Here is a 12,294-nt window from a genome sequence, read left to right as displayed (position 1 = left end):
AAATTTGTTACATCGAAAAAAGAAAAAATAATTAAAAACAATTACTTTTTAATTGTTAAAGTCAACTGGTTTTCATTTTTCTATTGTGACTTGATTTGTTAGTTTATGTAAAACTTAAATATAAACCTTGGGGTGGCCCGTTTCTGATGGAGCGTGCTATGACGAATGGCTTCGAGAATTACACCTCTCCTTAACATTCGATTTGGACACATAAAAAATTACGACACAGGCTACACAAAGGAAGAATTAGGGAGCTGTAAATTTCGTCCGCATAATGCCAACAAAGAGGGAATGTTTATTTTTGAAATTTGTAGAATACAGTGCTTGGAATTTTCACAATAGACTACCGTGCGGGACATCTGTCTATAATAGAAGTCTTAAATCTGATGAGTAATGCAAAATCATTCACTCAAGTCCACCTAGGGACGATAGATGGCGCTAGTTGTGATTTTTTTTCGAAACTATCAATTCATAAGTATGTTGTCTCTTCCTTTTTTAATAAGTATATTCTGCCGTACCTACACAGAGAAGACATTGTCATGAAAGTTCACAAATTTGTTCCTAAAATGAATTTTAGGAAAAGTTAAAGGAAATTTAAAAACCAATATTTTTTTTTCGTGTAAGATTAAGCGGCCAATCTGATATTTTATTTCCAGAAATTCGATTTCTATCAAAAATATATTATTTTATTAAAAAAAAGTGTATTTTCGATTTACTATTATTTTTAAACTTGCAGTACGATGTTATAAATGAATTTCGAATGAATTTCAATGAATGAATTCAATGAATTTAAAATAACTTTAGAGCTATTCGATTCACAAAATGGTATTGTTTTTTCCTAGTAATTAAATTTAAAAAAGTATTTAAATACAGTGTATTGTGGGTTAATTCTGACTAGTACAAAATTGACTGACAAAATTGAAATATTAAAAAAATAAGTTGTATGTTCCTTTATCATACTTAACTTGAGTAAATTAATAGGTGAGTGGGAATATTCGTCTTATATAATTTGAATAAAACCGTCTTACTTGAAACAAAACAAAATATTGGGGGGGGGGGAAATGCTTATTTGTCATAATTAAGAAAATTGAAAAGAATTGTAATTTGTAACAATTCAAATAAATCCTTAAGGCAAGATTATCTCATATTTGTAGTTTATTTAACTAGTTATTAACAATCCTCAATATCTTAAAGCTATGCGTTTGTATTAATATTAGCACGCTAGTATCATGTATTTATTTAATTTAGTTGATTTTTATTGTCATTTTCTTTTTTTTTTTCAGGTAAGTCTCGAACTACATAGTTAGATGAATGTAATAAAATGAAACAAAAAGTACAACGTGGCGGTATCAGGTGATGTATGAAAATTGTTTGCTTATTTCTATTCGATGGCATACTATCCGAATATTTTTTTTATATATTTATGTGTCTATCAAATAAGAGTAAAATATGGACTATGAGAGATAATTTTTTCTTAGAAAAATCTGTTCATTTTGTTAAAAGGATAATTTCAACAAAATGTTTTTTATCGGTGTAAACCATGATGAATGTACAGGGTGCAAGGTTCAATGTAAGAATAAGAGTTGTAAAGGTTTTAAACAAAATTTTGACACACGCATCACGAGAATAATTTAATATAACATTTCTGAGACATCTAATGTTTTTGAAAATGGGACACCCTGTACATTTTGGGTCATTAAATACTTATCTTTAACAGTTTTCGAGATATTACGGAATTATTATTAATACGTATCATCACCCCAGTAAACCATACAGAGTGGTATAAATGAAAAAAATGTTTTTCTGCAGATACAGAAAAAATATATAAATATTAAATACCTAAACCAACTCTTCATAATTAAGATTACAATTTTAAATACTGTTACCTACTAGTTTTTTACTTTTTTAAATATTTTGTTGCCTCCCATTTGTATTAATTTTCTAAAAGTATGTTTTGAATGAAAAGTTTTATGGGATTATAATATACAGAGTATTGCAAAATGTTGTTCAGAGAATTTTAGAGCAGATCCTACATCCAAAAATACGAAAAAATCCTATAAATGTAGGTCAGCAAATGCTACGTTTTCGAAATGGGTGTCAAAAAAAAAAAAAATAAAAAGATTTGTTTTTTATTGATAATTCCAAAATTTTTCATTGGAAATCGTTTAAATTTGGGTCAATACATTTATGATACGTAGGATATAATTTGGTAAAATCGATTGCATTTCAGACCCATCAGGGGCGTAGATATGGGGGAGTACCTATTGATTTTTGACCAGGAAATCTACGCCATTGGTTTTTCTACTGGTTTTTACTTTATTTTTTGGAATCTCATTGATTTTAGAGGAAAAAAGCCTACTTGCACATTTGTCACTCAGCGAGCGGATTTCGAGCTATTAAAGTTAGGTATTAAAGATTTTTAAAAATCATGTTAATCTAATTCTACGTATCATAAATGTATTGACCCAAATTTAAACGATTTCCAATAAAAAATTTATAAATTATCAATAAAAAACAAATTTTTTTTTTTATTTATTTTTTTGACACTATCCATTTCGAAAACGTATTTGCGGACCTACATTTATAGGATTTTTTTTTGTATTTTTGGATGTAGAATCTACTCTAGAATTCTCTGAGCAACATTTTGCTCAGAGAATATACGTATACAGAGAATGTATATTCTCTGAGCAAATTGTATATTCGCGTCATGCTAAAAATGTTAGCATTTTTTATAAATTTTATTTAATAGAAATTAAATAAAAATTTGAATATTTTTTTACTGAATTTTTTCATATATTAAGTAAATTGTCAATATATCACACCTTTTTGCTACTGCACACATTTTATCTCATGTTACGAAAATAATTATTTGTTATTGAAAAGGAATTATGAGGGGATTTTTTTTAAAGTCAACAATTGTGTTGATACATACTTTTTTAATTGTCACTATTCTTCCAAGTCTACCACGTAAAACTATTTAAAAAATTTTCTGCCATTTTTATTTTTAACATCTTTGGAACTCCAACAATGACCGAGAAAAAACAGGGAGAAGAAAATGGAATGGAAAAGTATTCTCGTGACCACCCTGTATATAAAAAGTTGCATAATTTAAATCTACACTTTATCTGAAGCCTCCACCCTTATAATCTCTACCCCGAAACGGGACACCTAAACTAAACTTTCTCCCCATACAACGTTTCTGAACCGGTGGTCGAGTCCGCCACATCACAATGACTGACAGCAATCGAGATTTATTGCTCGTTTACTTTGCTAATAATTCATTTTTCGGAAAGAACTTTTGACACAAATAGAACAAAGGATCGCGTTCGGGCGCTATTCTGCTCAAATTTTGCCACGGTCTCGGCTCTCCGTGTTGTCATACATAAATTTTAAGCCACCTTTTGCCTCTACCTACAGAAATGTTCAGGAGTCTCGTAAATATTCTTTTAGGGAGCAGTGCTGGATGAAAATTCTAGAATGCCCGCGTTAGTTTCTGATCCGAAAGAATAGAAAAATATATACAGTGTGAGCCATTTACAATGGAAACATCCTTGCAAAAGGGGTATTTACATATTCCTCGCTTTAATTTGAATTTTTTATAAAGGTAGACCTTAAAAACTTTAATAAGTCAAGTGACATATGAATTTGTTTTTAGTTATCAAATTGTTGTCTCAATCTAAACTTTTTGAAATTTTTTCAAACCCTTTTTTATTCCATGTGATTATTACATCGCTTTTGAATACCTTTGAAGAGTTCTTTTAGGGAGTAAATTTTCTGCAAGTCTTAGTTCTTACTTATCGATTGATCATTCACAGAAAGAAGACTAATATTTAAAACAGAGCAAATTAGAAAACATTTGATTTGTTTAGTTATGAATGCATAGATTGCCTACTCCAATTAGGGGAAACATATATGCTTAAACATAATAATTTTACAACTAGCATATATGATATTTTTTCACGAAATTCAGTATAAATCTAATAATTGAGCCACAGTTAGATTTTAAATGAAAAAACTCTGACTATTTTCGTCTTTGGCAACGAAACAAAATAATGAGTACACTTTTATAACTTAAAATGAATTCAAATGCCATATGAAGTGATAGAGTTTTTGAGTCACACTGTATATGTGTTTATTCGTCTTAGATCACTTACTTTTACTGGGTCGTTCCTTTGAGTTTTATGTTGTAAAGATCACACAGCGCATCTTCTACGTAGGAGTAGTAGCTTCACATTGTTGTTTTCTTGTATCAGGAGTCTAAAGTCGCTGGTTTTCGAGATACAGGATGTTGAAGTGTAGCGGTACGCTACAATTACATTTAGTACCTGCCCCAATAAATATATTTTGCTTTCTGGGAATTTACGAGCCATATAAATTATACTTTGAATTATCCGAGATTATCCCAAATAAATGTATTTGTCAAATGAGATTAGAATAAGTAGGCTGTATACATAGATTAGTTGTTGTTTATTAGGGTACATAAGCACAAACCGAGTAGGCAATGATCCGGATAAGTGTTAATTAGGATAGGGTAATAAAAGCAGGTACCTGGGGACAAAGATAAAACCGAAAACATTTCGAGGCACGAACCAGAAGTCTTGAAGCCTAAGGGTTCCTGCTCAGTTGTGTCTCGTGTTACCAGCGAAATTAGTAGAATAAAGTTTTCCATGCTACTTAGAGTTTTTCTCCTCACTTGAAGACCAAACCACTATAGAAGTTTAAAAAATAACACATTTGTTTAACTTCAGTGACATATTTTACGTAGGTTGATGAAATTTCAGGTAACAATTTAGCCAATTAAAGGTATACGAAACTTCAAAATTTGAGAGATATTGTTACTAAGAAATCTTTTTTTAAAATAAGTAATTGATAAAGGAGAGAAAAAGTTATAACCTCATTTTATTCGAAAAACGAACCATTTTCGAGTATGTAGTTTATTTTTTCAATTTAAAATAACAGTAGAATAAACCTAAAATAACTTTTTGCTCAAAATACAATTTTAGATAAAAGTGCTCATCAAAAGTTATCAAGTTATAAAATAAATAAATAAATATATAAATACGAATATCTGTAGCTTATTTCAGATTATGTAATTGTATAAAGACAAGTTTGTATCAAATAACAAATGTGTAATAATAAATTGGAAATAACTCGTTTTTCTAATAATATAGAAGATATTTTTTTTCAACAAACACCGTTAGTGATTACTTACATTCACTCATCCAGTTTCCAAAATATTTAGCAGAATCGCAATGTTGACGTTCTTAGTGACGAACAGCTTTTACCTCTCCGTCATTGGTTGACAGATTTGTATGCGTATTATTGCTGTTACTTAATCAAATCGTCAGAAGTTTCGTCAATCTAGATCAGCGGTATTCAGACTGTGCTCCGCGGAACCCTGGGATTCCCCACAACCTCTCTGGGGGTTTTGCGTCAAAAATTAAAAATATTGAAATTAACAGTACCAACACTACATAATTCAAAAAAATTATACTCTTAAAGCTAGTATTTATAAATATATTATGTAATCTGTAAAAAATGTGTTCGAAAATTTTTCAATAAAATTTAAATGTTAGTCGAGTTCTGCAAGTCATAAACGTTTGAAGACCGCTGATCTAGATCAAACAACACCAGAGATACTTAAATGAACTTGATTTTCTAAAACATCTATAGGTACTATGTATCTCGAAAACCTGTGACAAAATTAAGAAACTATTTAACATTAAAGAAAATTTTGTCCTACATATCGAGATAAAATATATCTAAATAAATCATGCTTCTGGATTTTTTATAGAATGGACCCTTGATGGTTAAAAAGTCCACACAATAGATATTACTTTTACCAGTGAGGTATAATATCATACTTATTTGAATGAAAAGTAGATAGATGTAATGATGTATCTTTAATTGTTGAGAAATTAGAGAAAAAATATTTATTATTACCTGTTGATAATTGTACATAAAAAAAAACTCAATTAGTTTTGGTTAATGGTACAGTACATCCAAGTAAGTAAAAGAAGATTCTTTTTAAAGTCTAACTTTCTTTTGACAAATGAAACATTTTAAGTCTTTCTAATTTCGACATCACTGATTTGTTTGAGTTTTTGATCAAATTTTTAACGTAGTTAGCTGTTACATTGGAACTGTATTGTACAAAATTTCTAGTGTCTATTTTAAGTAGATCTTGAATCACTGGTAAAAACTCTTATTTCTTTATATTATTTATTATATTATATATCAGCCCTCACAGTTACATAAATTCTCGATGGATGCTATAGTAGCAGACACAGTATCCACAAACTTTCAATTTGTGGACGGGAATGATTAAAAATAAGATAATCAGTCCCTACTCTTTCGAAGGCACTATCAATGGACAAAGATACCTTCAGTTTTTGGGGAATATCTAATCCCTACTTTAGTGACTCTATTTATTTCTGAGTGTAAAGAATTGTGGAATTCCTGATTAGTTTAATAACATTAAAAAAGTCAAATAGTTTGACTTCAATAAATAATATTTTCAAATCTTCTGAACTATAGACTCTAAAGTGAAATCAGCTTTCTATAAAGGGTTTAAAAATGTTAAATATATGATGGTCCATTAAAAAAATGTATGGCGTCTTAACTGAAGCTTCGATGACATCACTGTTAAAAAATGAAGTCAAAAGATGCGAAATTAAAATTAAAGATCGACCTGTCGAAAGAACTTCCCAAAATTTTTACATATTCCGAAATAATGAATTTATTCCATACCGCAAAAGCACAATGTATAAATAAACAGTCTTCAACTTATCACAATCTTTGTAAAAATAGTAAATTTAGCATAAACTGTATCTTGACAAATATTACGAATAATAAGCAACGCTTATGAAACATTTTTCAGTTCATCTGATAGATAATTAGCATATTGCACGGAAAATATTCACAACATCAGAGAAAATGCTGTCATCTCGCGTCAGATTTCCTCTTAATACTACAACCACGACTCCTTGCTAATATTGACACAAATTATTGACTTGGTAACCGCTGGAACACTTCTGCTAGCATCGACGTTGTTTTGAAAATAATTTTACCGTGTGCCTCTTCTGCCACACCTCAAACATTGTCCTTATCAGCTCGACGTGGCGTATCAAGAGGTCCTTAATTGTTGTTAGTTGTTACGGTTCTCATTACAATGTGCACTATTTATAGAACCAGCACGCAGTGCGCCATGCACTTGCAAGTTACGCCGGTGCGACTATAAATTATTAGTCTTGTAAAAATTCAATAAAGGAAGGCATCTGGTACGTTTCGCATGGGCAAATTAACAGTGACGTTTTTACAGTCGCCGATTTTTCGCCATCGGTCCATATTTATGTGCCGACAACTGCGCGATATATAAAATAGAGAGTTGTGAGTGCATGATGAATGCCGGTTCATTGTAGCCCTTTTGCTACCAGAAGACGGCCAACAATATCGGTCCATAAATCAAAAGGCTGCAGATAAATCCCGTGCCCGGCAATTTTGGTGCATTTGTAGCCGTGCCCCGGACTAAATTTCGTTTCAGTAACGGCGTCGTGACTTAGAAAAGCTTAACATAATCAGTATATTGATATTTTGCTGATATGGATATCAGTCTGCCTTTTCGACGAAACTTTGTATATTTGAACATATTATTGTAGAACGCATTCTCGGCGTCATTCGGAATAACTGATGATTAGAGATTAAACCTGCAGCTTCCTTAAATCATACTGCGTCTAAACATGTTTCCTATTGTAGCCAAAAAATATACATACATCACAACTGAGTGAATAGTGCAATACAATAATTTTATTTGTTAATAATAAATAAAGATTTTCACAACACTAGAGTCAACAAAGTAAAAAATCTTATTTTTTGCTTTTTTTAAAATTGTTTATTAACGATTTTTTGCATAAAATTTTTCTTTTAAATTTTTTAAATAAGCCTTTTCGATGAGAAATTCAATTCCCTACAAAATTTTTCCTATGAACTATACCGAAATTTTGCTTCGTTTTCGTACTATATTTAAAAAACTGCAAAAGTGCATTTTCACCCCTATCTTCAATTTCAATCCTCTCATTTAATAGCTACCCGCGGTTTTTTCTTTTTTAATGATCCTTTGAACAAGTCATGTGATGAAAATCTTTGAACGTCTTATTTCCTACCTTTTTTGCAAAAAAATAAGATTTAAACTGTATAAAGGTAAACGCGATGAAAATCGAAAAATTGGCTAATTTAAGTTTGAAAATCAAAAAATCGAATATTTTGCTTTTTTTCCAAATTGTTTAATAACGATTTTTTGCATAAAATTTTCCTTTTAAATTTATTAAATAAGCCATGGGAAATTCAATTCTCTAAATAATTTTTCCTATGAACTATAGCGAAATCGCTTCGCTTTCGAGCTACAATTAAAAAACTGAAAGGGGCGCATTTTCACCCCTATCTCCAATTTCCATCCTCAAATTTAATAGCACTCCGCGGTCTTTTAATCCAAAATGACCATTTGAACTATTCATGTAATAAAATATCTTGAACGTCATTGTTCCTTTTAAAATCCTATAATCAATATTCTTTACATTTTGTCCTTTGCAGTCCTTGCCCAGTATTGCCATCAGTGGTCATCACCTCTACCTGGAAGCTAATAGAATACATGCCTAAACTACGTGAGATTTGAACCCTTTTCTTAACTCCATACGTATCCATGATGGTGCTGATGAAACCTCTAAACATCACCACACAAGATGATATTCTAATTTGCAGTCAAATAATGTATCATTATACTCGTAATTATTAAATGTTGTTATAATAAAATAAATTATAATAGATTTTCAGTTCAAATCGAGGTTCAAAAAGTTCTGGATAAAAAAATTATAGGGTGATTTTTACACATTAAACTTTTACATTAATATTTTTTTATAGTTTTGGAATCATTCATGGGAATTTATTTATTTTTGGTATTCACCATATTTCACTGAGGGGTAAGAGGGCCATTCGATTTTTTTGCCGCACTTTTATTAACAATAAATAACTTTTTGGTAACATTTTGCTTTAATTTTGTAATAAAATGTCCCAGATTTTAGTAAAAACATGGTTATTCACTTGTCATATGGGAAAAGTTCTTGCATATTTTTCTAGTATTCTACTACAGGATATTAAAAGTACACGAACCAGTGACAAAGACCACGCATTTAATTTTTTGTCATATTGTCTTCGAATTCTGACATTCTATTAACACACTTTTTAAATAAGTTTTTCAACATTTTCGATATGTGCCACCTTTTTGTCTATATTCCCCTTCTTTACTTTACATTACTACTGAAATATCACTGAAATCCTAGGAACTTATTCAGAATATTTCAAAACAAATGAATTTTAAATCAAGAAAAGAGCTGCAGTCGATTCTAATCGTATAGTCTTTCCGATCTCAATTGAAGAACCAAGAGGTTGGCAGTATGTACCTGGTTCGGTCGCTGACGCAGCAACTCGACACTGAAATATTTGAAAAACTTGTTTCCATATTTATTTAGCCATACCCAAATAGAGGTCTGGTCGCCCAGTTAAAGAATAAGCGCGCGGGCAAACGCGGCTCAAACACAACTGCACTGGGTGACGTGACCATAGATTTAGTTGTCAACAAATGGCCTAGCAGTGCAGTGCAGCAATGCGGAATTTGGTGTGATTCAGTTAATTTTAATTTATTATAGGTATTACAATTGCGAAAGGGAAAAATAAGAGGGATATTTTGTTTACTCTTATTATTACAATGTGGGATTTTGGAGACCTTTTGAAGCGGAACAATATAATAAAATTGTTTGAGGTGATAAATAATTAAAATATGTTGTTGGTCAAATGAACATATAATAGAAATTTTCTACACATTATATACAAATTATTATAATTTTTTACCTTTAGCAGAAAACTTTTTTAGGGACGCCTATGAAACTCATTAAATTTTATTGCTAGGCGTTTTTATACATGCTCAACTGACTTCGGAAAGACTCTGACATTTTTTCAATTCAGTGAACTGAGACCAAAAACACAAGCAATATTTGTTGGAATTAATTCCGAAACATATTCTCATTTCTCATATTCTCATACCATTCGATTAATGCATCGGCAGGCCAGACTGGTAATCTTCACATCTCCGGGCCGGCTGTGAGAGAAGGAGACAGGAATATTTATGCGATATAATTGACGCAGAAGACGATTTATGTTTCCTCTCCGAAATTAGAGACTTCACATTAAGTGATACTCTTAGGTATATCCTCCACTCGGCGTAGCTCTTAATGGCCGTCGAAGATCTCCGTAATAAATGCATCCTCAGTGTTAATTTTTTCCGGTAGAAACGATGAAATTTTACAAGCCAGTGGACGCGCACCAGGAAAGTCGGAACAGTAATAAGTTGAACATGTATCATACCGGATGTCCCAAATATAAAATTTATTTTGTATCTACGGAGGAAGTATCTTGAGGGCAGCGGTTATCGTACCCTGTTTGCGAATTAGTCTGTTTATTCAAAATAAATCGTATATTGTTAGTAGGTACCGATGAATTTTAATTTATTTGGTAAAATTTAAGTAAAGTAAAATCGATCTAATTTGTTCTTCATTGCGGTATTGCTTACATTTTTGGTTCTATGACGACCGCATTTCATATACGATAAATAAAATTTATTTTCTTTGACACTTGATTGTCACAAATATCCTGATATTCATACAAGCGATCACTTCTCAAATCTCTCCTGAAAACTGTTGAGTGTAGCATATGTTAAATAATTTGTTGTTCTCAGACTAGGTTCTGTGGGGGCGGACTCGCTATCAGAACCCCTAGACCCCCCTGATGTTCATTTCTATTCATATTGTCGGTTATAAGGCAGTCAGTTCGAGTTGTATTATTTTGTAGGCCGATGATTAGAACTGAAAGATGATGAAGTAGAAATTTAAAATAATCTCATTGGCTCAAAAGAACATACTGCACACAGAACCAAAAATAAAACCTGATAAATTAATAAATTTATACTTAATGGTTTTATTATATTACTGTAGACTATTTAAAGTCAATAAATGGTCAAATATTTCCACTCTCCGTAAAGCTTTAATGGGTTAACTGGCAACCGAGAGACTCGTATTATTGTTATTTTATTCATCCCACTGGTTTCTGACTGCCAGTTGCATAAATGTTTAAGGCAAAACATCTAAAATAGAACTCTTAGTTTTAGCTACATGTATCATTGAGATGGGACCTACAACGTACTTGATTTTTTTTATAAAAATTTGAACAAAATGGGTAACATTTTCTATTAAGTTATTTGTGAAGTCTTTAGTTATTTACACCATAAAGGAGGTAAGTATTATTTACCAGTCGAGGACGATTTTGCGCCCGAGCGGAGCGAGGTCTGGCAACAGAGTCCGAAACTGGTTAATTAGACTCACTGCTGCGTGGTGTATATTTTATTTGCTCCCACAGTTCTTTATGGTTCATGAAATAAAGATTAGGTTTTATTTTTCGACATTTCTTAATCAATTTGACATTATTCGAAATCATGCAAAGTCGCCTTGGTTGTTTGGATTTTATTGTTTCTAAGGTGTTTATAAACAAAGCTACATAAATGTTGCAATTTTGCTGGTTTTGAATTATTATTTCTAAATGAATGATTTTCAAATAGAAAGTGCAGCAAATGCTGCCTGCGAATTTGTATTGCCCGAGAAGTTGAAAGTGCGCTACGGACGAGCATATAGAAATTTCAAAGAATGTTGCCAGAACAAAAATACTGGTGTTTTTGAAATGTCACTGCTAGCATATTTCATGGAGAAGTCAAGAATTTTAAAGTCACCGGGGGTTGTGGAGTGATTACTCAATGATCAAGTCAATTATTTTCATAGTGGAGAACGTGGATATATCAAAATACCACAAACTGAGAGCAATTTTGAAAAGTAAGAATGACGGCTGTACACCTAAAAAGTCAAACCTTTTTACAAGAGAACAAGTCAACGATTTTCTCGTTCAGGCAACCGATAACACATACTTGCTAATGAAGGTAGTGACGGTCTTAGACATTGCAGGAGCACGCCGTTCTGATGAGTTATGAAATTCTCAAGAAATATATTAAGATTAATTTGGAAATTAAAACTGAAATTGCACGCTTTTTTATGCGCCATCAAGCAGGCCGAAGTTACAACCAACCAGTCGGAAATAATACCCTATCTATGATCCTAATAAGATTGCACATTTTTTGAAACTAGAACATCCTGAAACATATACAGGCCATTCATTCCGAAGAACATCGGCAACGTTACT

Source organism: Anoplophora glabripennis, unplaced genomic scaffold, assembly GCF_000390285.2.
Source record: "Anoplophora glabripennis isolate ALB-LARVAE unplaced genomic scaffold, Agla_2.0 scaffold1037, whole genome shotgun sequence".
Taxonomy (NCBI): domain Eukaryota; kingdom Metazoa; phylum Arthropoda; class Insecta; order Coleoptera; family Cerambycidae; genus Anoplophora; species Anoplophora glabripennis.
The sequence above is the reverse complement of the archived record's forward strand: the minus strand, read 5'-3'. Positions refer to the sequence as shown.